We start from the raw sequence: 26,418 nt of genomic DNA, 5'->3' as shown, positions 1-26,418 counted from the left end.
AGGCGGGAGAACATGAGCAGGGTCGAATTCCAGCGAGTGGGGCTATCGCAAATGAGGCGTCTCACCGGCATGTTGTTTTTCCGCTGAATTTCTGCAAATCGTGCCATGGCTGTGTAAGACCGCCTCAAATGCCCACAGAACTTCCTGGCCTGCTTCAGGACATCCGCTAAGCCAGGGTACTTTGCCACAAATCTTTGAACCACTAGATTCATGACATGTGCCATGCAGGGTATGTGTGTCAGCTTCCCCATATGCAAAGCGGCAAGCAGATTGCTGCCGTTGTCGCACACCACGTTGCCTATCTCCAGGTGGTGCGGGGTCAGCCACTCATCCACCTGTTTCTTAAGAGCAGCCAGGAGAGCTGCTCCAGTGTGACTCTCCGCTTTGAGACAAGCCATGTCTAAGATGGCGTGACACCGTCGTACCTGGCATGCAGCATAGGCCCTGCGGAACTGGGGCTGTGTAGCTGGAGAGGAGAACTGCCACTCAGCCAAGGAGGAGGAGGACAGCGAAGAGCATGTAGCAGGAGGAGAGGAGGTGGCAGGAGGCCTGCCTGCAAGCCGTGGAGGTGTCACAATTTGGTCCGCTGCGCCCTGCTTGCCATCGTTCACCACCAGGTTCACCCAATGGGCTGTGTAGGTAATGTAGCGGCCCTGCCCGTGCTTGGCAGACCAGGCATCCGTGATCAGGTGTACCCTTGACCCAACGCTCTTCGCAAGAGATGACACCACTTGCCTCTCAACTTCACGGTGCAGTTGGGGTATGGCCTTTCTCGAAAAATAAGTGCGGCCTGGCATCTTCCACTGCGGTGTTCCGATGGCCACAAATTTACGGAAGGCCTCAGAGTCCACCAGCCGGTATGGTAACAGCTGGCGAGCTAACAGTTCCGCCACGCCAGCTGTCAGACGCCGGGCAAGGGGGTGACTGGCCAAAAGTGGCTTCTTCCGCTCAAACATTTCCTTCACGGACACCTGACTGCTGCTGTGGGCAGAGGCGCAGGAACCGCTCAAGGGCAGAGGCGGAGTGGAGGAGGGTGCCTGTGAAGGTGCAAGGGAGAAAGCGGCATAAGCAGATGATGCACCTGAAGGAGGAAGAGGAGAAGGAGGGTGACTTTTCTTTTGTGTGCTGCTGCTGCTTTTGCTCAGGTGGCCATCCCATTGCTGTTTGTGCCTTTTCTGCAGGTGCCTTCGTAAGGCACTTGTCCCTACGTGAGTGTTGGCCTTTCCACGGCTCAATTTTTGTTGGCAGAGCGAACAGATGGCTTTGGTCCGATCTGAGGCACACACAAAAAAAAATTTCCACACCGCTGAGCCACCCTGGGATGTGGGCACTATGGGGACCTCAGCAGCTGATGCTGAAGGGCAAGTTGGCTGGCTGTACATAGGTGGCGATACATGGTGCCGGACACTGCCACCAGCTGTTTCTGATGAAGAGCTGCCCCAGCTTCTTTCAGCAACTTCTCTCCTCCTACTACTCTCTGACTCCCCCTCTGAACTGAACGATGTACAGAGGCGCCAATAGGATAAAAGATATATAAAAAGTTTAAAACATTCGGGTGGCGGCGGTGGACCAGCCACTCAAAAATGGACTTGATGCGTCAGTAAAGGAACATATAATTTATTCGCATACTCCAATGAACAATATCGCAACGCGTTTCACGGGCACAATCCCGCTTCATCAGGCATTCAACAGTAGGAGTACAACACTTGAGCAGGTCCAGTATACGCTTGGCACCTCTGGTGCACAGAGGTGCCAAGCGTATACTGGACCTGCTCAAGTGTTGTACTCCTACTGTTGAATGCCTGATGAAGCGGGATTGTGCCCGTGAAACGCGTTGCGATATTGTTCATTGGAGTATGCGAATAAATTATATGTTCCTTTACTGACGCATCAAGTCCATTTTTGAGTGGCTGGTCCACCGCCGCCACCCGAATGTTTTAAACTTTTTATATATCTTTTATCCTATTGGCGCCTCTGTACATCGTTCAGTTAAGATTACCACCCTGGGTGGAAGGGTGACAGACCCTGTTTTTCTTCCTTCAGAGAGCGACTTCTTAATCCTGAGTGGGGTCAGGTCTAATCTCCCCACCTGCCTATACAGTGGTTACCTGAGAGGTAACCCACGTTTGTGAGTATATTACTTACTTATCATAATTCCTCAATTGTTCCTAACATACTACACCATATTGGGCTCTCGGTTTCTCTCTCTTTTATCCCCCTCTGAACTGTCCCCCTCTTCATCTCCTCTATTGGGAACATACAGAGGATCCCTATCATCGTCATCATCGTAATCATCCTGCCCAGCTTCGCTTGCCTCAGAAAAATCCAAACGTGTAGGTCCTTCATCCTCCTTACACGTTACATCCATAGTGTTGCCGCGTAACGCAGACATATGAGCTGGCGAAAATTCATCTGGCTGTAACAACAATGGCTGTGCATCAGTGATTTCACCACCACTAAATAATTCTTGCGAAGTGTCAAATGCAGCGGAAGTGGTGCTAGTAGTAGCGCTGGTGGCTGAGCAAGATGAGGTGTTCTGTGTCGCTAAATACTCAACCACGTCCTGACAATCTTGGGAGGTGATGGGACGTGCCTTCTTCCGAGCACTGTACTGTGGGCCAGGTCCACACGAAATTACATTTACACGACCTCGCGCAGACCTGCCGGGTGGCCTTCCTCTGCCTCTGGCACTACCTCTTCCTCTACCTGTTTTGTCCATATCGGGTATGCACGGAGTGGTATATCACACTGCGTGCACTCACGTAGGTAGGTGGGTTCACTTAACTGCACAGGTATGCGCACTGATGCGGTGGGTTCACTGAACAGTACAGGTATACAGTGGCGGGTTCACTGAACAGAACAGGTATACAGTGGCGGGTTAACAGAACAGGTATGCAGTGGCGGGTTCACTGAACAGGTATACAGTGGCGGGTCCACTGAACAGAACAGGTATACAGTGGCGGGTTCACAGAACAGGTATGCAGTGGCAGGTTCACTGAACACAACAGGTATGCAGTGGCGTGTTCACTAAACAGGTATACAGTGGCGGGTCCACTGAACAGAACAGGTATACAGTGGCGGGTTCACAGAACAGGTATGCAGTGGCGGGTTCACTGAACAGGTATACAGTGGCGGGTCCACTGAACAGAACAGGTATACAGTGGCGGGTTCACAGAACAGGTATGCAGTGGCGGGTTCACTGAACAGGTATACAGTGGCGGGTCCACTGAACAGAACAGGTATACAGTGGCGGGTTCACAGAACAGGTATACAGTGGCGGGTCCACTGAACAGAACAGGTATACAGTGGCGGGTTCACAGAACAGGTATGCAGTGGCGGGTTCACTGAACAGGTATACAGTGGCGGGTCCACTAAACAGAACAGGTATACAGTGGCGGGTTCACAGAACAGGTATACAGTGGCGGGTCCACTGAACAGAACAGGTATACAGTGGCGGGTTCACAGAACAGGTATGCAGTGGCGGGTCCACTGAACAGAACAGGTATACAGTGGCGGGTTCACAGAACAGGTATGCAGTGGCGTGTTCACTAAACAGGTATACAGTGGCGGGTCCACTGAACAGAACAGGTATACAGTGGCGGGTTCACAGAACAGGTATACAGTGGCGGGTCCACTGAACAGAACAGGTATACAGTGGCGGGTTGACAGAACAGGTATGCAGTGGCAGGTTCACTGAACACAACAGGTATGCAGTGGCGTGTTCACTAAACAGGTATACAGTGGCGGGTCCACTGAACAGAACAGGTATACAGTGGCGGGTTCACAGAACAGGTATACAGTGGCAGGATCACTGAACAGGTATACAGTGGCGGGTCCACTGAACAGAACAGGTATACAGTGGCGGGTTCACAGAACAGGTATACAGTGGCGATGTCACAGAACAGGTATACAGTGGCGGGTCCACTGAACAGAACAGGTATACAGTGGCGGGTTCACAGAACAGGTATACAGTGGCGGGTCCACTGAACAGAACAGGTATACAGTGGCGGGTTCACAGAACAGGTATGCAGTGGCAGGTTCACTGAACACAACAGGTATGCAGTGGCGTGTTCACTAAACAGGTATACAGTGGCGGGTCCACTGAACAGAACAGGTATACAGTGGCGGGTTCACAGAACAGGTATACAGTGGCAGGATCACTGAACAGGTATGCAGTGGCAGGATCACTGAACAGGTATGCAGTGGCAGGATCACTGAACAGGTATGCAGTGGCAGGATCACTGAACAGGTATGCACTGGCAGGATCACTGAACAGGTATGCAGTGGCAGGATCACTGAACAGGTATGCACTGGCAGGATCACTGAACAGGTATGCAGTGGCAGGATCACAGTACAGGTATGCAGTGGGCTGAGGGCTCACTGAACAGAACAGGTATGCAGCCAGGAAAAGCTAAGCCTAACTAATCTTTCCCTAGAGACAGACAGCAGCTCGCCCTACTCTCTCTAATGCAGGCACACGAGTGGCCGTAATGGCCGCCGCTGCCTGCCTTATATAAGGGGGGGTGGGGCTCCAGGGGCTAGTGTAGCCTAATTGGCTACACTGGGCCTGCTGACTGTGATGTAGAGGGTCAAAGTTGACCCTCAGGTGCATTATGGGGCGAACCGAACTTCCGCAAAACGTTCGCGTGCGGCACCCGCACGCGAACCACCTAAGTTCGCGCGAACCACGTTCGCCGGCGAACCGTTCGGCCCAACTCTATTGCCCAGTAGTATACTGACATGGCAAACACTAGGGAATATGGAAAACTGTATACTTACCTGGGTAGTTTTCCTTTCCTAGTGTTTGTCCATGTCAGTATAAAACCCCACCCTATGCTGTCGGCTCGTGCTAGTAACATGGAATGATGGCATGGGATGGGGGAGATCTTTTATAAATTTATTGTCCTATTAGGGCAAAGGGAGGCGGGGCTTTGCCCAGTAGTATACTGACATGGACAAACACTAGGAAAGGAAAACTACCCAGGTAAGTATACAGTTTTCCATATGCTCATCCTGCATTCAGCTCCAATACCTTGCACACTAAAGTCCTGGGTGTAACCGAAGTTGGGTAGGTGTTGTCTCTTTACCTCTCATTCAAGCAGGGGCGCGCCACATGGGGTCAAGTGTGTGGCGGTAGATTGGGTCATTGGAGCTGATTCGTGAGTGGATATTCCTACAGGCCTGACACCCATGAGGTTGGATTGGCAGCTTGGGAGTTCTTCTTGGATGGTAGCTCCTCTGATACTCAAGTGACAAGTTAATTGTGAGGGCTATGAGATATGTGCTGGAGGACAACTGCTTCCTGTTCAGGGACACCCACTAAAGGCAGATGTGCGGGACATCGATGGGCGCTGTCTATGTATTCTGCAGCAGAGACCCCTATTGCTCACCCATGAGGATATCAGCCAGGAAGTAGCAGGGGAAGTGCTGGGAGTCAAGTGTAACTAAGGAGCTTGAGGCCCCAGTGCGAGTTTTACATGGGGCCCCAAGCATTGTATTGATATGGAGTCTCAATACCTACCAAGGACAGCTGAAGTGTATGATAGGTGCGATCATAGTAAGGCCTTGAACCCACTGAAGCTTTTTTTTTTCAGTGTTTAGGGAGTGCTTTCAATCGCTAGTGATTTCCCTAAGCGCTCTGCCAATGTAAATGTATGGGATAGATTCCATAACAGCGATTGCAATTATGCAAATCGCAATCGCAGGACATGCAGCATTTTGGGAATGTTTCCATTGTAATGAATTGTATAGGAGTAGGGAAATCGCTCCCAAAATTGCTTGCAAAATGCTATCACAAATCGTTAGCTATTGTGCTTTGCGCTTTCTAGTGGGTTCCAGGCCTAAGGAAACAGTTTGTTAATTATAATCATATAATCATAATCACTATTCTATGCACACATAGAAGTGTTCATTACCAACATAGCACCAAAGAAACGCCAATAAGATGGATTGAGGAGGGCTGCTAGTGGGCCCCTCTAGTAAAGGGTCCCCGGTATGATCGCAACTTCTGCATCCTCTATTGCTATGCCACTGCTGGGAATCCTTGCACAGAGTACCAAATGGGAATAACATCTATAAGAGAAAATGGGTTAGTGGCCTGGTTATACAGACTTAGGGCTTATTCACACTGTCAGCATTTGCTAATTTTTTTTTTTTAAGCCCTGGCGAATTTGCAAATCGCCCTCAAAGCTCTTGTGTAATGATTTCCTCTGACAGTGTTCACATGTAAGCGTTTCAATTTCATTGAAATCGAAACGCGCTAATGTACCATTTTCTGATCGCTTTGGCTCAATGGAAGGAATAGGGAAATAGCAAAGCGCTTGAAAAAGCGCTTTGTATAGTGATTTCCCAAGTGCTTTTATGAATAAATATGTTGTATTTATTCATTTCTGGGTTAAAGAGTTCACTTCACTGATGTCAGGAAGCGAAAAAAAATTATCGATGAGCGATAGTGCTTAGAAAAGTGCTTTTCTAAGCACAAATTGCAGGAAAAAGCGCATCAAAAATCATAGTATAAATCACTCTGTGAATAAAGGCTGTGAACAAAGCCTAAGTATTATGCTGATGCTGAATAATTTGAATTAGGATTTTGGGAATCAATATCCCAACATACCTAATAGCATAGGGTGTGGTGGATTCTGAGACTTTAAAGGGACACTTAAGCCAGAAAAAAAAATGAGTTTTACTCACCTGGGGCTTCTACCAGCCCCCTGCAGCAGTCCTGTGCCCTCACAGCCACTCACTAATCCTCTGGTCCCCCGCTGCCAGCTACTTTCGTTTTTGCTGACAGGCCCGTCAGGACTGTAATTAGCGCTATTGCGGGCCACAACGCGTACAAAAATACGCGTTGCCGCATTACAAATGCATAGATATGTGGCAACGCGTATTTTTGTACACTTTGCGGCCCGCAACATCGCTAATTGCAGTCGAGAATGCGGAAAAAGCTACGCGTGGCCAGTCCTGACGGGCTTGTCGGCATAAAAGAAACTAGCTGGCAGTGGGGGGCCAGAGGATTAGTGAGTGGCTGCGAGGGCACAGGACTGCTGCAGGGGGCTGGTAGAAGCCCCAGGTGAGTAAAACTCATTTTTTGTCTGGCTTAAGGTTCACTTTAAAGGGAATATAAGAAAGAACTGCAATATTCCTGAAGTATTACCATGGCACTGCCACTGAAATAGTAAAATGGTTCCACATGCTACATAAATGAATTAGTAAAGATTTACCTTCTCACGTTAATAATAAAACTAGTTGCAGAAGACATAATTAAAATATACTATTTTCAAAGTATCAAACTTATCATGGAGTCAGTAGAATATGGTAATAATTCCCCTGCACTAGCCCATCCAGCCTTCAACAATCACTGTAATTGCTGTAATTAAAATATCACCATCTTGTGGCCAAAACTGAAAATGCACTTCAGTTGTCCCACACTGATTTTTCTGTGGGTGATGTTAATATTACCAGCAGTGCCACCATCAGAAATATTGGGGTCCCTTACACGTTTTCAGCCCCCCGTGCCACCTCTGCCCCCCTGTTTGTCCTTCTTTGTGCTATAATGAAGGAGGCATTTAAGCGGACCTGAACTCAGAACTTCCTCTCTGCTTTAAAAGACACACATCAGCATAATAACCTTTAAAGAAAATCATTTCTTTGTTAGTGCAGATTTATTTTAGGGTTTGTATCAGCAGTGTTTCTACTTTCTGATTCATGGAAGCAGACATATTATTAACATCCCGTGCTTTGAAATGAGCGTATCTGTCATATCTGCTATCCGCAGTCATGTGACATGGGGAGAGATCAAATTACAACTAGTGATTAGTCACAGATGAGAGGGAATTAGAGAGGCTAAACTCTCTGAATACATACAGGGTGCATTTCTCTATGTTTTCCTTCCTGTGCAAGAGTTCAGGTCCACTTTAATTGGAGGGGGGGGGGGGGTTGCTCTGTAATGAGAGAGCACTAATACAGAGGTTCCACAGAAACATTTCAGAATATAGTACTATGACAGGTTGTGCAATATATTGCATTTGTTGCTCATGTAAATATTACAGTATATGCTCTGACTATATAACTTGTTTAATAGCTACAATCCTTTAAATTGTGCCTGTTTGGCCACTTTCACGTTTGCCACGACTCGCAAAGCATGTTGCTAACTCAGTCCCTGCTGGTTTGTCCATTTTTTCTCATTTTCATACGTCGGGGGGGGAGGGGGCTGGTGTTAAGGGGGGGGGGGGGCAATTTACAGTGATCTGTATGGCAAGTGTGTAAGGACTTTGCCGGTCGCTAAGGTGTTGATACTGGCAAAAATTAACAAAAATTAAAAAGTACATTCAACTTGAAAAATAAACATACATAGAAGTAAAAAGGATCATAGAAGTGAGAAAAATTGCTAAATTACATCTTTTGATTGCTATTTAAGCGCAATTAAACTCTGTCCAATATTAAAACATGAATTCTATGTTGATTAAAATGTATATACATTTTTACACAGTCAGGAGAATGTACCTGTTTGAACCTGTACTCTCTTATTTTCAAAGCCGAGAAAGAGTAATTTTGGGTGCAATTTTGGAGTGTTTTTAGAGATTGTGCTTTTCTTGCAGAAGTGAGCTCAAGATGGACGTTCACCCAGGATGAATATAAAGAATAGAGAGATATTTGCCATGATGCCGGGCTTCAGCCACAGGAAAAGGTGTTACAGGTACAGTGCACTTATTGTGAAGGTGCCAAATATTGTTTTCTTTTTATCCATCAATCATCAGTGGCCTAGCTACAATTCATTGGGTCCACCTGCAAAACCTTGAAGCCCCCCCCCCCCTCCCAACATTCACACCCTTCCCTTGCCTCCCCTTGGTGCCCTCCACGGCCTTGGGGCCCATCTCACAAGGGTCATAAAACAAGTGTGACCATCATGATCTTCACACCCATAACAAGTGTAGCCACAAAAACACCTGATCTGAAGTATAGTCCCCTGTATCGGAGGAAGGATTGGTTAGTTGTTGCAGCCCTCCTCAGCTCTGGGCCCTCCCTGAAATTGCAGGAGCTGCTCCCCTCTAATCACGCGTCCCTGTCCATCATGTATAGAGTTTACTACCGCTTTAAAGGACATTCGAGGTGACCTAGGGCTACTTCCAGCCCCTAGAAGTCTTCTGCAGCTCCGGTGCTCCCCGGTATCCCGTCTCTGGGTGCGTACTGCGCTTGATGACATGAGCGTGTTTACATGGCCGTCCGCGCACGCCCATGCATGCGCAAAAGGGTGGACCCACTAACGGGTTGGCGAGCTTTGCGGACGGCCAACAGGTCTACGGGGAGCACTGAAGCTGCAGCAAGCTACCCAGAAGACTTCTATAGGCTGGAAGGAGCCTCAGGTGAGTAAAGATTGCGTTCCTTTTTCACCTCGGGAGTGCTTTAAAAGGGCTAAAAGTTGATCGAAAAATCATACTGTACTATCATTTATTCTTCTATTTACGATCGTTTTTACAGAAAATTCTAACTTTATCATTGACTCTCAAGCAACCAGTAATATATATTTCTGCTGGTGTTGGACTGTGTGGTGGGGATGCTGGGCTAGAGAGAGGGGCTGGATAAAGTTGTGCGTCTTACAGTCATTCCAGTCAGCTGGAGAGCAGATATTGTATGTTGCCAGAGTAAATTATGTCTGTCTGTCTGTCTGAGACCAGCCTAGTTGTAGGGTAAGCTTGGAAGAACAAAGAGAAATCAAGAGCCCAATATGGTGTAGTATTGTTAAGTTGGTTGTGGTTAAAAGCAAAATATTTAGATATACTCACAAACATGGGTTACCCATAGGCAACCACTTCAAGTGCAGGTGGGGAGTATTAGAACCTGACCCCACTCAGGTTTTTAAGATGTCGCTCTCTGTAGATAGGAAACGGGGTAGCACCCCTCCACCGAGGGTGGACTCAAGATTTCAGCAAGGCTTGGTGTACAGAGGCGCCAGAGTAGAATAAAAACGTTTAAAAACCATCTAAAAGAGGGGGATGTTCAGGTGGACTTACCTCCCTCAAAAATATAAAACTCAATTGAGTCACAATATATCAATACAAAAATATTTTATTGAACTCCACTTAGTGCAACGTGGTCCTGCTTCATCAGGCAAACAGGAGTATAACTATAAAACAAACAGAAATATTACAAACATAATGACCCATAGAAATAGCTTAAAATAAAGGCGCAGTTTAAAAACATGAGAAGACATGATAAAATTGTAACATTTTTGGTCGCAGTGTAGTGAAAACTCGCTCTGTCTAAAAATTGCATCTAATTGATCATAAAATATGCAAAAGAATCCAAAGTGTACATAAAAGTTAATAAATATCCATAGTTGTCAATTGATATGCTAAAGTTCATCAGCTTCTAGATTAAAGGATAGTCCGTTTAGTAAGTATAACATAGTACTATTTTATAGCCCTAGAGCTTACTTGCAAGAAGAATTACTAGCAGTCTAAACTGATATAATAAAATTCAGCACCTCAGCAAGAGTGACTTACCTCAATGGGTCTAGATACAGAAGTGAGCGCCTCTGTGTAGATGTGCGAGGGGGCTCTGCTTATATAGGGAGTGTGACTGCACTAATTGATCCTAATGCACCAATCAAAATCTGCCATGTCAGCAAGGCGTGCCAATTTGGGTGCACCTGGAAGTGGTCATGAGGCAGGAACACATACATGGACATCAAGGCAGCATGGTGGTGTAGTGGTTAGCACTCTCGCCTTGCAAGTGCTGGGTCCCTGGTTTGAATCCCAGCCAAGTCAACATCTGCAAGGTTTTTTTATATATATTTTATATTAAGTCTCATTAATTATAGTAGTAGATGAACTCTGTTTGTTTTATAGTTATACTCCTGTTTGCCTGATGAAGCAGGACCACACCTGCGAAACGCGTTGCACTAAGTGGAGTTCAATAAAATATTTTTGTATTGATATATTGTGACTCAATTGAGTTTTATATTTTTGAGGTAGGTAAGTCCACCTGAACATCCCCCTCTTTTAGACGGTTTTTAAACGTTTTTATTCTACTCTGGCGCCTCTGTACACCAAGCCTTGCTGAAAAGTAGTTGTAGGGTAAGGCCTTTTTTCCATGTGCAGTTGAATTGTGTGCTCAGCAAGCAGTTGCTAGGCAGCAGTAAGCAGTTGCCAGGCAGCAGTGGGCAGTTATCAGGCAGCAGCAAGCAATTGTGAGAGTTTGAGAGGCATTTCACTGCCTATCAACTGCCAATGGAAAAGAGGCCTAAAGGTGGCCACACACCATACAAATAAAAGATCTAATTTTACTCCTACTTGATAAATACGATCGGTTGTACAAACAAATTGAAAGTTGTTTTTTTATGCATTTGAGAAATCTGATCGAATTTCCAATTCTTATTAGATATAATAAGATCTGTAGTGTTGGATGTTTCTGATCAATTTACATGAAAATTGAATGGTGTAGGGCAGTGGTTCCCAACCTTTTTGGAGTCGTGACACATCAAACCAAACGTTCAGATCTCCGTGACACGTAGACTAAATGCATGTAATGAGAGACAGCGTTTCCCCACTAAATGCACATAAGAGACAGCGTTTCACCAGTAAATGCAGGTAATGACAGACAGCCTTTCACCAGTAAATGCACGTAATGAGAGACAGCGTTTCCCCAGTAAATGCACATAATAAAAGACCTCTTTTCATCAGTAAATGCACATAATAAGAGACAGCTTTTCACCAGTAAATTCACATAATAGACAGCTTTTCACCAGTAAATGCACATAAGAGACAGCTTTTCACCAGTAAATTCACATAAGAGACAGCTTTTCACCAGTAAATGCAAATAAGAGACAGCTTTTCACCAGTAAATGCACATAATGACAAACAGCCAGTTGTCCCCAGTATATGTAGCCAGGGATATATGTGCCCAGTATATGTAGCCAGGGATATATGTGCCCAGTATATGTAGCCAGGGGTATATGTGCCCAGGATATGTAGGCAGGGGTATATGTGCCCAGGATATGTAGGCTGGGGTATATGTCCCCAGTATATGTAGGCAGGGGCATATGTCCCCAGTATATGTAGGCAGGGGTATATGTCCCCAGTATATGTAGGCAGGGGTATATGTCCCCAGTATATGTAGGCAGGTGTATATGTCCCCAGTATATGTAGGCAGGTGTATATGTCCCCGGTATATGTCCCCAGTATATGTAGCCAGAGGTATATGTCCCCAGTATATATAGCCAGGGGTATATGTCCCCAGTATATGTAGCCAGAGGTATATGTCCCCAGTATATGTAGCCAGGGGTATATGTCCCCAGTATATGTAGCCAGGGGTATATGTGCCCAGTATATGTAGGCAGGGGTATATGTCCCCAGTATATGTAGGCAGGGGTATATGTCCCCAGTATATGTAGGCAGGGGTATATGTCCCCAGTATATGTAGGCAGGGGTATATGTCCCCAGTATATGTAGGCAGGTGTATATGTCCCCAGTATATGTAGGCAGGTGTATATGTCCCCAGTATATGTAGGCAGGTGTATATGTCCCCAGTATATGTAGGCAGGTGTATATGTCCCCAGTATATGTAGCCAGAGGTATATGTCCCCAGTATATGTAGCCAGGGGTATATGTCCCCAGTATATGTAGGCAGGTGTATATGTCCACAGTATATGTAGGCAGGTGTATATGTCCCCGGTATATGTAGTCAGGGGTATATGTAGCCAGGGATATATGTGCCCAGTATATGTAGCCAGGTGCCCCCCCCAGGAGGAGAGAGCGAGGGAAGGAGAGCGGCACCTCAGGGTGCTCTCGCTCTCTCCTCCGGAACGAAGTGCGGTGGCTGGCAGAGGGGCGGAACTTACCTTCCGTGTCTCTGTCCCGTCTGGTCTCGTCGCCGGCGCGGGATGATTTGCCACTACTCTGGCCTGATCCAGACCAGAGCAGCGGCTGCAGAGCCAGAACTTCCGGCTGGCGCATGGAGCGACACGGAAGGTAAGTCCCGCCCACTGCCAAGTGCCGCCAGCCCGCCACAGTTAGTATCTGAGGGGAGAGTGAGGAAGGCAGAGCACCCTAAGGTGAGAGAAGGGGGGGAGATGGCCCCCTTCTCCGCCGCTGCCCACAGTTCTTCTCCCTCCACTGCGCTGCTCCCCTCCGAGAGCCGCGACACATACCCAAAGCTGCCGCGACACATGTATGTGTCGCGGCACATGGGTTGGGAACCACTGGTGTAGGGTATAATGCCAATTTCTTGATGTACAGACCCACACATTTTTTCTGAGTTTATAATCATCTTTATCATAATTGAGGAAAAATTAAACATGTGTGTGGTACGTTGGTCAGATTTCTAAAATGTTACTATCAGTCCGAAATATTGATTGCAATTCTTGGATTGAAAAGATATTTAAAAATTTGTATTGTGGCTGGCCACCTTAAAGGAATCATCAGGCAAATTATAAAAAAGCTGATTTACTTACCTGGGGCTTTCTCCAGCTCCTTGCAGCGGCGCTTCACGCAGGCGCAGTAAGGACGACCTCGAGGTTGTCCTCTGCACCGTGCAGGGACCGGCGGAGATGAGACACAGCAGGCGGGCGGTGCTGATCTGAGGTCTGAAAGATCTGTAAGTAGGGGGGAAGGCGGGGCACCTGTCTGCACCTGAATAGAGGGGTCCCTGTCAATACTTAAAATGGGGGAGGGGGTCCCTGTCACTACCTAAACTGGGGGGGGGGGGGGGCTCCCTGCCTCTAAGCTGGGAGTCCCTGTCTCTACTTAAGCTGGGTGGGTCCCTGTCACTACTTAAACTAGGAGGGGGGGGGGTCCTGTCACTACCTAAACTGGCTGGTGGTCCCTGTCACTACTTACACTGGTGGGAGAGTCTCTGTCACTACTTAAACTGGGGGGGGGGGGGGGTCAGAGGCGTAGCAATCACCCCTGCGACCCCTGCCATTGCAGGGTGGCCTAGAGGCTTTGGGGGCCCCTCCTCCTCCCTCACCCCAACCGCAAGTGCAGCTAATTAGTTAAAAACGTTCCGCTTTTGCTGAGAAAAACGTCCCTGCCACCTCCACCCATCATGCAGTGCAGTGAGTATGTGTAATTTTTTTCCTGTTTCTAGATGCTGCTTCACAGCAGAACACTCCCTGCTGCCATTTGCTGGCTCCCGATCACATGACCCTCATGGGTCACTACCTGTCACTACCTAAACTGGAGTGCTGTCACTACCTAAACTGGAGGGGACACTGTCACTAAACTGGGGGGATCCATGTCACTACCTAAACTGGGGGTCCCTGTCAATACCTAAACTGGGGGTCCATCACTAGCTAAACTGGGAGGGCTGTCACTACCTAAACTGGGGGTACCCATCACTACCTAAACTGTGTGGAAGGGGCTACTTACAGTGGTGGCACCTGTCACTACCGAAACTGGGGGGCTATGTTCATAGGAGGCACCTGTCACAGCCTGAAACTCTTTTTCTTTACTATGGTTTAGCTTCACTTTAAACTGGGACACATCCCACTGCCTAAACTGGGGTGGGGGGAAGGGGACTACTGGGAACACCTCTTGCTACATAAAGCTGGGCAATCACTAGGGCGTACTTGGTTACTAATTACTTTATCTTGACGCACCTGGCTTTTCAATTTGTTTATCTTGCATTTTGGGTCCTGCAGGATAAAATCGCTTTACAAATGTTCCGTTGTTGTTGTTATTTTGAGTTGAGGCGTGTGCCTATGAAATCGCCACTGGGAGACCTGGGCGCAGTATGCAGCCGATATACTGCTTATCCTGCTCCTGCACAAGTCCCGGCGGCGTTAATTACTATTCCCCCTCCAGGTCGACATGGATGGTAGGGAATTATGTAATTTGGCTTCCACATATTGCTGGCGGACGAATTACAGTGTTTTAAAAGTAGCTATAGCGGCGCCGAAGTTACTCAGTCACTGTGTGCCTAATTCCTATTACGGTCTATATTGGCACCGGCTACGCCCAAATCTCCTGCGCTGTTATTGCAGCACTCGTCTTGAGCCACTGGCTGCTTAAATTTTATCTGGAGTTGTGTGACTACTCAATTTTTTTTCTGGTCTCAGGGGCGTATCTGGGTAATATAGAGCCTATGGCAGGCAAACACTGACATTGTGCCCCCTCCACTCCTGGTCAGAACCCCCTTTCGGGCCCATTCACACTATAAGCGCTTTCTTGAGTGGTTTGTGATTCAATAGTGCTTTTTAAAAATCGCTCCCATTCACTTTCATTAAAATTAAATAACGCGATTTTTACCGCGATTTTAATAAACGTGAATGAGATTGATTTTTAAAAAGCGCTAATCAATCACAAAGCGCTCAGAAAAGCACTTATAGTGTGAATGGGCCCTTCCTCCTAAAAACAGCCTCCTCTCTCTCGTACATGTGTTATGGTTGCCTGTGTTTTGGGCTTGGATATTGCTGAAGTTACTTTTTTGGAAATATCTCTTCTTATTCCCTCACTGTGCTCTTTTCTAACACTGAGCCAAGTGCGCCCTACATACATAAATTAAGTAGCCATGTTCCCCAGATAACAAAATTAATCTTCTCTGACGTCTGAGTGATGGGGAGGAACAGGGGCAGGCATGGGGGTGCAGCACAGGAGCAGGAATAGCGGCACAGCACAGGGTCAAGCATGGTGGCGTAGTACAGGAGCAGGAATGGCGCCCATGATGCTGTGGCACCCATGGCACGAGTCATGCCTGCACCCCTCTAGATACGCCTCTGTATGGTCTGGATTCTTGTTACTAATTAATATTTTTATTCGGCGGCATGTGACTACTGGTTGAATTATCTGGAGGCATGGGACTACTTTATTCCTTTATCTGGAGGCTTGGAATTATTTGACTCTTTTACCTGGAAGTATGTGACTATGTACAGTGGGATGCGAAACTTTGGGCAACCTTGTTAATCGTCATGATTTTCCTGTATAAATCGTTGGTTGTTACAATAAAAAATGTCTTTTAAATATAGGAGACACACACAGTGATATTTGAGAAGTGCGAGCTGTCTCAGAGATTCCAGCTGTCTGTTTCCACAGTTAGTAACATATTAAGGAAATGGAAGACCACAGGCTCAGTTCAAGTTAAGGCTCAAAGTGGCAGACCAACAAAAATCTTGGATAAAGAGAAGCAACAGATGGTAAGAACCAGGCATGCTCGAATGTACCCAAATTCGATTCGAGTACATTCAAATTCGGGTCCGGGGCAAATTTGGATTCAAATTCGATCGCGTTCACCGAATTTGATTTGAATTCGATTCGTGATCGCCAACTAAATGCGGGAAAAATTCGTGTTCGAATTCGTATGGCCTTTTTTTTTTTTTTTTTTAAAGGGAAATCACATTTAAATAGGTGTAATTAAAAAAAATATTTTTTTTTCCTTCTTTTTGTTCTTTCCATCTTTTTCTTCACCATCTTCTTTTTCTGTTCTAGCATCTTCTTTCTCGTCAACAATCATTACTATCATCTTCATCATCTTCTTCTTCACTTGCATGTGATTCTTCAAGTTCTTCTTCTTCTTCACCTGGTTCTTCTTCTTCTAGTTCATCTTCAATTGGTTTTTCATCTTCTTCTTCTCCTGGTTCTTCTTCGTCTTCTGCTTCATCATCATCAGGTTCTTCTTCATCATCATCTGGTTCTTCTTCTTCATCATCTGGTTCTTCTTTTTCTTCTTCAATCATCTGGTTCTTCTTCTCCTTCATCATCATCATCATCTAGTTCTTCATCTTCTTCGTCTTCTTCTTCTTCACCACCTGGTTCTTCTTCTTTTTCATCTTCAACTGGTTCTTCTTCTTCTTCACCTGGTTCTTCTTCTTCTTCACCTGGTTCTTCTTCTTCACCTGGTTTTTCTTCTTCTTCTTCACCTGGTCCTTCTTCATCTTCTTCTTCACCTGGTTCTTCTTCTTCTTCACCTGGTTCTTCTTCTTCACCTGGTTCTTCTTCTTCACCTGGTTCTTCTTCTACTTCTTCTTCACTTGATTCTTCTTCTTCACCTGGTTCTTCTTCTTCTTCTTCACCACCATCTTTTTTTTGTTTTGTGTTCATATTCTTCCTCTTGTACCCAGCTTAATGTTTTTCCCTTACAGAACTCTACTGTTGTAAAAAATGTTCTTCAACACCAGCATAGCTAAATTTGTGGCGTAATAGCTAGTAGCACATGGCAGCAGCGCATAATTCTGTGGACCCTGGTGATGGGACTACAGACAGCAGGAGGTTAAATACAGCAGCAGCAGGAGGAGGAGGAGTGACGTTTGGCAGCTGGCAATGTATTCTGTGGAACCTGGCGGTGGGAACACAGACAGCAGAAGGATGAAAATCAGCGCAGCACTTGGCACTTTATAAATAAAATAAATAAATAAATACAGCAGCAGCAGGAGGAGGAGTGGCGTGTGGCAGCAGCAGGCATGTCACGGGCCATGGTACCTAGCGTTAGTACCACAGCAACTAAAGAAAAACCAGGCCAAATTATCAGGACCCAGGGACTGAAGGTTGATGTAATACAATAATTCCCAGGCACCTCATGTCCTCCTCTCGCCGACAACAGGTGCCTGGAACGTGCCTTCAATCCAGGCCTGGTTGATCTTCAAAAATGTCAGTCTGTCCATGCCCTCTGTGGACAGACGAGAGCGCTTCTCGGTGACCATGCCACCGGCCGCACTGAAACGCCTCTCAGGCAGCACGCTGGAAGGGGGTCAAGACAGAACTTACAGGGCGTACTGCGCCAGCTCACTCCAGATGTGCAAGCCCTCCACCCAGTACTCCATGGGGTCCACAGGCTCCTCGCTGCCGGTGTCAAGCCCACTGAAGGACCCCATGTAGTCGGCCACCATCCGGGTCATGCGCTGGCTGTGACTTTGGGAGGAGGTGGCTGCTGCACGCACCTCCTCTCTCGGCTGCTCTACCGCCATGTAGAGCGCCTTCGTCAATGACAGCAGGTCTCCTGGGCGCTTGACGCTGCTGCTGGCCGCAGGCGCCGGCTGCTGTGCTGGTTGGACAGGGACAGAGGGGGTGGAAGGCTGGGGGAAGGCTTCCTCCAATCGCCGAACAAGGATCTCCTGCAACTCCCTTGTTCGCTGCTCACAGTCTCCAGCAGGCAGAAACTGAGCCCACCTCCCCCTTTAGCCGTGGGTCCAGGATCATGTTTATGCAGGTGTCCTCCCTCGCTTGCATCTGCTTGATCTGTGTGCAGGCAGCTCAGCATATGCGCTGCCATGGGGAACAGGATTATCCGTCCAGCAGAGACTTCAGGGTCAGTGTCCTCCTCCTCCTCTGGCCCTTGAGCCTCTTCCTCTTCTATCCATCCTTGTACCACTGCTGCTGCGCTCCGCTGTTCCCCCTCAGCAGCAACGCCTAGCACCTCCAACTCCTCCTCATCCTCCTCCAAGGACTCAAATACCTGCGCAGCAGTGGACTGTGCAGGTGGCTGCTGTTCCAGCTGCTTCCGGGCTTCCTCTCCCAAATCCACCAAATCGCCAAGTGCCCTGTCCAGCAGACAAATAAAGGGCACCCACTGGCAGAGGGATGCCCATTGTTTGCTGACCAGGTTGGTTCCCTGCAGGAAGGGAGCCAACACCAAGCAGACCTGCTGCATCTTCCCCCACTGTGCGTTGGAGAGGAGCTGTAGCTTGGTGGTGCCGGCGAGAGTGCCCTCGATGATGTGGCAGTTGACAGCACTCCTCTGCTCAACCAGCCGCTCCAACATCGCCAGGGTGGAGTTCCAGCGAGTTGGCACAACGATGATGAGGCGGAGTGGTGGCAGGTCCTCGTGCTGCTGGATCTCTGCCAGGTTTGCACACAATTTTCCGCGCCGCTTCCAACAGCTCCTCCATCCCCTGGTAGGTGCGCATGAACTTCTGCACTACGAGGTTGAGGCCAAGCAGGGGACGTGGGTCAAGTCTCCCCTGCTGATGGCAGCCAGCAGGTTGGTGGCATTGTCGGACACCACCAATCCGACTCGAAGGCCTCTGGGGGTCAGCCACGTCTTCTCCTGCTCCCTCAGGTAGCAGAGCACGTTGGCTGCCGTCAAGCTGTTCTTCCCCAGGCTTTTCATCTCCAGCAGCGCTGTTGTTGAGGCGGGGTCACTTGGCGGTGGGAACTGATGCTTCTCCCCTGACCCCGCGTGGTGGCACCACATAGTGGGTGACTGGTGCTGCTGCTGCCGCTGATGCGCCCCGAGGATGGACCTGCTGCTTCCTCGCTGGCGCATTCCACCAGGCTGACCCAGTGGGCCGTGAAGGACAGGTAGCGGTCTGTCCCGAAACGGCTGCTCCATGAATCCATGGTGACGTGGGTCTGGGCACTCACTGAGTGATCGAGCGCGCGGCCCACGTTCGCCATGGCAAAGCGGTGCAGTGCTGGGATCGCCGTGCGGGAGATGTAGTGGCGGCTGGGGCCTTGCCACTCCGGGATCCCAAACTGCAGCAGCACTCTCATGTCACTCCCCTCCTGCACAAAGGAATATGGCAGGAGCTTGGAGCACATGGCCCGGGCAAGCAACCCATTCAGCAACCGGATGTGCCTGTTGGTGGGAGGCAGCACCTTGGTCACACCCGGGAAAGGACTCGCTGAGAAGGGTCTGGTGGCGTTTGCCTGCACAGGAGGATGAGGAGGTCACTGTGGAGGGAGCTGTTGAGGCCACTGAGGACTGGCTGCCCGGGGAAGGGGGGGGGGGGGGGGAACAGTGAGTTGCTGCTGTGCTCCTGCTGCTGCTGGATGGGCAGGAGGGTGGGATGCTGCTGCTGAAGTCTGTGCAGTGGCTGTCTGACTCTGACCACTGCCTGCGCCACTGTCCTTCACCTTCAGAAACTCATTGTACTCATCAAAATGTTTGCTCTCTAAGTGGGTCTGCAGGCACGAGGTACTCAACTTGTTGAGATCGCGACCTCTGCTCAGACTGACACCGCAACTGTGGCAAATTGCACGGGTCTTGTCGTCTTCGCATGTAGTGAAGAACTGCCAGACTGGGATTTCAGCTTGCCCTTTGAGCTTGAGGGCTGGGGATTTTTTTTGCCCTTGGAGGGTTGTGTTTTTTTCTGTTTGCTTGGAGGTTAGCTGCGGGTGGTGGTAGCGGCAGAAGCAGCAGGCTGTGGCTCCTGCCTTCCACGCCCTGTGCTGGCCACATTGCTGCTGCCGCGCCTCTGCACCAGAGACGCCTCCTCCTCCAATGACGAGCTGCCTTCAACCAACTGTGCTGGTGGTACTGGTGGCACATAGGAAGGATACAGCAGCACATCATCATCATCCCCAAACATTTCCTCTGAGCCCGCCTCAACCAACTCCTCTACCCCAACATCCCCTGCATCACGCCCCTCCTCCTCAGCGCCAACAACAAACTCCTCCACCTCAAACTCCTCCTCCTCCTTGCATGTCCCCGTCATGTCCACCTCAAACTGCTCCAAAACATCCCTGTAAACGCTTGCAGTCCCTGGGCTGAAGAAAGAGCTCACTGAGGGCAGGCTGGTCACTGGGGTCGTGATGACCTCAAGCGGTGGTGGAGGCCTGGTGCGGACCGGAGTGCTGGTGGTGGTGGCACTGGTCTGGCCGGTGCTGGAGGTCTGGCTGGAAACGGTGGCTTGCTGCTCCGCCATCATGTCCACCACAGCCTGCACCTGACTCTCCACAATGGGCCGGGGGCGTGACCTGTCTCAAAAATGGGCGCAACACGCTGCTGTTGTGCCTCTGCTCCCTCCTCTACAACTCTGCGGTCAGTGGCTGGTGGCGGACCAGTCGCAGACCTGCTGCTGCTGGCAGTGGCTGCTGCAATGCCACTGCCTCTCCAGGTGGTGCCTCACCCTCTACCTCTGCCAGTCATTGTACAATTATAGAAATACAATTTAAAAAAAAAATGCGTATAAAAGGGTGTAAACTTTAATAAAGACTCTGAGTTGGTGGTGACTGAGTGACAACAAAAAATGAAAGTTTTTTTTTTTTTTATTTAAATAGTAGTAGTACTACTAACAGTAGTGTAGTCTACAGTAGTCACTAACTAACTCGTGTGACAGACAGTGACAATTAAAGTTGGTCACACACGGTCAGACGCAATCAATCCATAGGGTCGGGCAGATGACAACGGATGCTGGCCTGTGAAGTAACTATTATTATTACACAGTATAGAAGCTAATAAACTCACAGACTAACAGTAGAAATTAACTGAACGATTAGTAGTAGTAGTAGTAGTGGTAGTAGTGGTAGTAGTAGTGCGCAACTAACTATAAATCGCTAGTGTACTACACAATAACTAAGTTGTGTGGCAGACAGACAGTGACAATTAAAGTCGGTCACACACGGTGGATGCAATCAATCAATAGGGTCAGGCAGATGACTGTCACAGATCACAACGGATGCTGGCCTGTGAAGTAACTAACTATTATTACACAGAACTGAAGCTAATAAACTCACAGACTAACAGTAGAAATTGGAGTAATAGTAGTAGTGGTAGACAGTAGTAGTACGCAACTAACTATAAATCGCTAGTGTACTACACAATAACTAAGTCGTGTGGCAGACAGTGAGTGACAATTAAAGTTGGTCACACACGGTCAGACGCAATCAATTAATAGGGTCGGGCAGATGACTGTCACAGATCACAACAGATGCTGGCCTGTGAAGTAACTGTTACAGAAACTAATAAACTCACAGACTAACAGTAGAAATTAACTGAATGAGTAGTAGTAGTAGTAGTAGTAGTGGTAGTAGTAGTATGCAACTAACTATAAATCCCTAGTGTACTACACAATAACTAAGTCGTGTGGAAGACAGTGAGTGACAATTAAAGTCGGTCACACACGGTCGGACGCAATCAATCAATAGGGTCATGCAGATGACTGTCACAGATCACAACGGATGCTGGCCTGTACACAGTCAGTAACTACTACCACAGTACTGAAGCTTATAAACTAACAGGCTACAGCAGTACAAATTAACTAAACTAGTACTAGTACACGATGAAGACAAAAGAAATACCGAGAGACCAATATAATGTAGTATGCAAAACAAGGGGTTGGAAATGAAAAGTATATAATGTATATACTCACAAAAGTGGGTTACCTCCTAGGTAACCACTGTATAGGCAGGTGAGGAGATTAGACCTGTCCTTACTCAGGATTAAAAGTTGCTCTCTGTAGATAAGGAAATAAGGGACAACACCCCTCCACCAGGGGTGGATATTGATAATGTAAGAGTGAACAGAGGCGCCAGCAGGATAAAAGGTTCTAAAAGGCTTAAAATCCTTCAGGAGGTGGTGGTGGACTCGCCTGCCCGAAACAGACAAGATACCGTCAGTTTTATGACAACAGGTTTATGAATATACTCCAAAACAAACAGTGCAACGCGTTTCACGGGTATGTTCCCGCTTCCTCAGGCAATAAACAGATAGGAGTACACAGTATAGTCTCAAGGTCAGGAATAGCGCCTGTGTCAGAGGCGCTATTTGTGACCTTGAGACTATACTGTGTGCTCCTATCTGTTTATTGCCTGAGGAAGCGGGAACATACCCGTGAAACGCGTTGCACTGTTTGTTTTGGAGTATATTCATAAACCTGTTGTCATAAAACTGACGGTATCTTGTCTGCTTCGGGAAGGCGAGTCCACCACCACCTCCTGAGGGATTTTAAGCCTTTTAGAACCTTTTATCCTGCTGGCGCCTCTGTTCACTCTTACATCAGTACTAGTACACAACTAACTATAATCCCTAACCTACCTAAGCTAGTAGTAGGCTAAGGCTATCTAGGCTAGCAGGCTTAGCCTGCAAACAGACTAACACTAGCCTAGCACAGTATACAGTATACACTAGCTGACTAAAAACAATCAAATTACTATCTAACAATGAGTACAATATAAGTGTTTAGGAGATGATTAGGAAGAAAAACGCTAGGTTTAGCACAAGAAGCACTTGCTCAGAGACACGCAGCAGCACTGGAGATACTCGCAGTACCACTCAGTCACACAGCAAGGACGTGATCCGCAACATGGCCGCCGCCTTATATAGAGGAGGGGAGGGCCAGGCTCCCCTCCTCAGATTGGTTGCTAGGGTTGCCAGGGCCTTGGCTGAAGGACTTCTGATTGGCCCAATGACGTCATCCCCGGATACCAAAACCGAACCTCGTGATCACCGCGTCATCCGGTCGAATTCAAGTGCGCCTATTCAGGAACCTTCGCATTTGCATTCGGCATAGCGCGGAATATTCGGCTTCGGCAACCCTGAAATTCTACCCGAATTTTCGGGTAGATTCGCATTCGAGAGTCCAGATGAGCACCCCTGGTAAGAACAGTCAGAGTCAACCCACAGACCAGCAACATAGATCTACATCATCTTGCTGCAGATGGAGTCACTGTGCATCGTTCAACCATTTGGCGCATTTTACACAAGGAGATGCTGTATGCTAGAGTGATGCAGAGGAAGCCTTTTCTCCGCCTACAGCACAAACAGAGCTGCTTGAGGTATGCTAAAGCACATTTGGACAAGCCAGCTTCATTTTGGAATAACGTGCTGTGGACTGATGAAACTAAAATTGAGTTATTTGGGCATAACAAGGGGCGTTATGCATTGAGGAAAAAGAACACAGCATTCCAAGCAAAAACACCTGCTACCTACAGTAAAATATGGTGGTGGTTCCATCATGCTGTGGGGCTATGTGGCCAGTGCAGGGACTGGGAATCTTGTCAAAGTTGAGGACGCTTGGATTCCACTTAGTATCAGCAGATTCTGGAGACCAATGTCCAGGAATCAGTGACAAAGCTGAAGCTGCGCCGGGGCTGGATCTTTCAACTAGACAACGACCCTAAACACTGCTCAAATTCCACCAAGCCATTCGTGTCAAGGAACAAGTACAACATTCTGAAATGGCCTTCTCATTCCCCAGACCTGAATATAATTGAAAGCCTGTGGTGTGAGTTAAAAAGAGCTGTCCATGCTTGGAACCCATCAAACCTGAATGAACTAGAGATGTTTAGTAAAGAGGAATGGTCCAAAATACCTTCAACCAGAATCCAGACTCTCATTGGAACCTACAGGAAGCGTTTAAAGGCTGTAATTTCTGCAAAAGGAGGATATGCTTAAAGGGGAACTGAAGTAAGAGGTATACGGAGGCTGCCATATTTATTTCCCTTTAATCAATACCAGTTGCCTGGCAGCCCTGCTGGTCTATTTCTCTACAGTAGTATCTGAATAACACCAGAAACAAGCATGCAGCTAGTCTTGTCAGATCTGACTTTAACTACTTCAGGATTACGCTTAACTACGCCCCTGAATCCTGAAGTGGATTGCATGGAAACGGCCGCTCGTATGAGCGGCCGTTCCATGTCAGTTCACGGAGGGTGTCTCCGTGAACACCCTGAGAGCCTCCGATCGTGGCTCGCAGGGTAAATGTAAACACAGGGGGAAGATCTTCCCCGGTGTTTACATGTATACGGCGCTGCTGCGCAGCAGCGCCGTGGCGGAGATCGGCGATCCCCGCCCTCTGATTGGCCGGGGACCGCCGGCACCTGATAGGCTGAAGCCTATCCTATCCGGCGCAGGACAGAATTCCTTCCTGCGCCGCTCACAGGGGGAGGTAGAGGGAGGGAAGGGGAAGGCGGCCAGGAAGCGCTGCGGAGGGGGGCTTTGAAGAGAGCCCCCCCGCAAGCGCAAGCAGCCGGCGGCGATCAGACCCCCCCAGCAGGACATCCCCCTAGTGGGGAAAAAAGGGGGGAAGTCTGATCGGCCTGGCTGCTAGCTGATCGGTGCTGCGGGCTGGAGAGCCCACGCAGCACCGATCAGCAAAACCACCCGGTATCCGGAAGTGGTTAAAGTCTGAAACACCTGATCTGCTGCATGCTTGTTCAGGGGCTATGGCTAATAGTATTAGAGGCAGAGGATCAGCAGGGTTGCCAGGCAACTGGTATTGCTTAAAAGGAAATAAACATGGCAGCCTCCATATACCTCTCTCTTCAGTTCCCCTTTAATATTGATTTCATTTCTTTTTTGTGGTGGCCAAATGTATGCACCTGCCTAATTTTGTTTAACCAATTATTGCGCACTTTCTGTAAATCCAATAAACTTAATTTCACTTCTCAAATATCACTGTGTGTGTCTCCTATATGATATATTTAACCGACATTTTTTATCACAACAACCAACGATTTTTACATGAAAATCATGACAATTAACAAAGGTTGCCCAAACTTTCGCATCCCACTGTATTTCTATAATTTTGAGGCACATGGCTACTTAATTGTAATATAATATAGGTATTTCTGAAAAAAAGAGGAGGGGCGCAATTTCAGTGTTTGCCATAGGCACCATATTACCCAGAAACGGTTCTGTTCAAAAAGCTAGGCATCTAGGAGATGACATTTTGCACCCAATCCAATGTTTCTCCTTAGTTTCCTCCTGGGAGATAATTTATCATCTTCTTTTTTTAAAAGAGGCTCTGTAATTTAAAAAAGTTCACGGGGGGGGGGGGGGGGGAGGGGGGAAGCCTCTGTATCCTATCGAGGCTTCCCCCCTCCTCCTGTTTCCCACGGCGGTCTCGCTGCAGCCCACGGAATGCAGAGCCGACAATTTGTCAGGCTGTGCAATGTTTACCTTTTCTGGTTCCAGCGGGGGCGCTGTAGAGGCTCTCCGCTTGAAAATAAGCAGAAATAGTCGGTCTCAGTCGGGTCCGCTTTACTGCGCAGGCGTCTTGCGCCTTCGCAGTGGAGCGGACCTGACCGCGATCAGGTATTTCCGCCTAAATTCGGAGCCAAATGCCGCTACTGCGCCTGCGCTGGAGCCAGGAAGGTAAATATTTATTTACATCCCCGCCGTTCGGGGAGCTCGATTGCTGTCACTGTGGGACGGAGGAGGATGGGGGAAGCCTCGATAGGATTCAGAGGCTTCCCCCTACCGAGGTGAGTACCGCCAAGGGAACTTTTTATGTTACAGATTCTCTCTAAAGAGACACTGTAACATCAAAAATATCCCCTGGGGGGTACTCACCTCGGGTGGGGGAAGCCTCGGGATCCTAATGAGGCTTCCCACGCCGTCCTCTGTCCCACCGTCCTCTGTCCCACAGGGGTTTCGCTGCAGCCCTCCGAACAGCCACCGACAGACCCGACTGTCAATTCAATATTTACCTTTGCAGGCTCCAGCGGGGGCGCTGTGGCTGCTTTCGGCTCTGAAATAGACGGAAATACTCGATCTCAGTCGGGTCCGCTCTACTGCGCAGGCGCCGGAAACTTGCGCCTGCGCAGTAGAGCAGACCCGACGGCGATTGGGTATTTCTGCCTACTTCTGAGCCGACAGCCGTCAGAGCGCCTGCGCAGGAGGCGGGAAGGTAAATATTGACGTCACCGCTGTACGGAGGGCTGCAGCGAGACCCCTGAGGGACGGAGGACGGCGTGGGAAGCCTCATTAGGATCCTGAGGCTTCCCCCACCCGAGGTGAGTACCCCCCAGGGGACGTTTTGACGTT

At 48.3% G+C, this 26,418-nt stretch overlaps 1 protein-coding gene across 1 annotated transcript in view; it reads left to right on the top strand.

Annotated features, from left to right (window-relative positions):
• The first annotated feature begins 8,597 nt into the window (after positions 1-8,597).
• Positions 8,598-26,418, top strand: part of CDK1 (cyclin dependent kinase 1) — a 43,024-nt gene continuing 25,203 nt past the window's right edge. Inside the window, exon 1 of the mRNA XM_068258490.1 lies at positions 8,598-8,695. The gene's annotated coding sequence lies outside the window, so the exon portion shown is untranslated. The remainder of the gene's footprint in view (positions 8,696-26,418) is intronic.

The sequence above is a fragment of the Hyperolius riggenbachi genome, chromosome 10 (assembly GCF_040937935.1).
Source record: "Hyperolius riggenbachi isolate aHypRig1 chromosome 10, aHypRig1.pri, whole genome shotgun sequence".
NCBI lineage: Eukaryota > Metazoa > Chordata > Amphibia > Anura > Hyperoliidae > Hyperolius > Hyperolius riggenbachi.
Note: the sequence above shows the minus strand (reverse complement) of the source record. Positions and strands in the feature narration are given on the sequence as shown.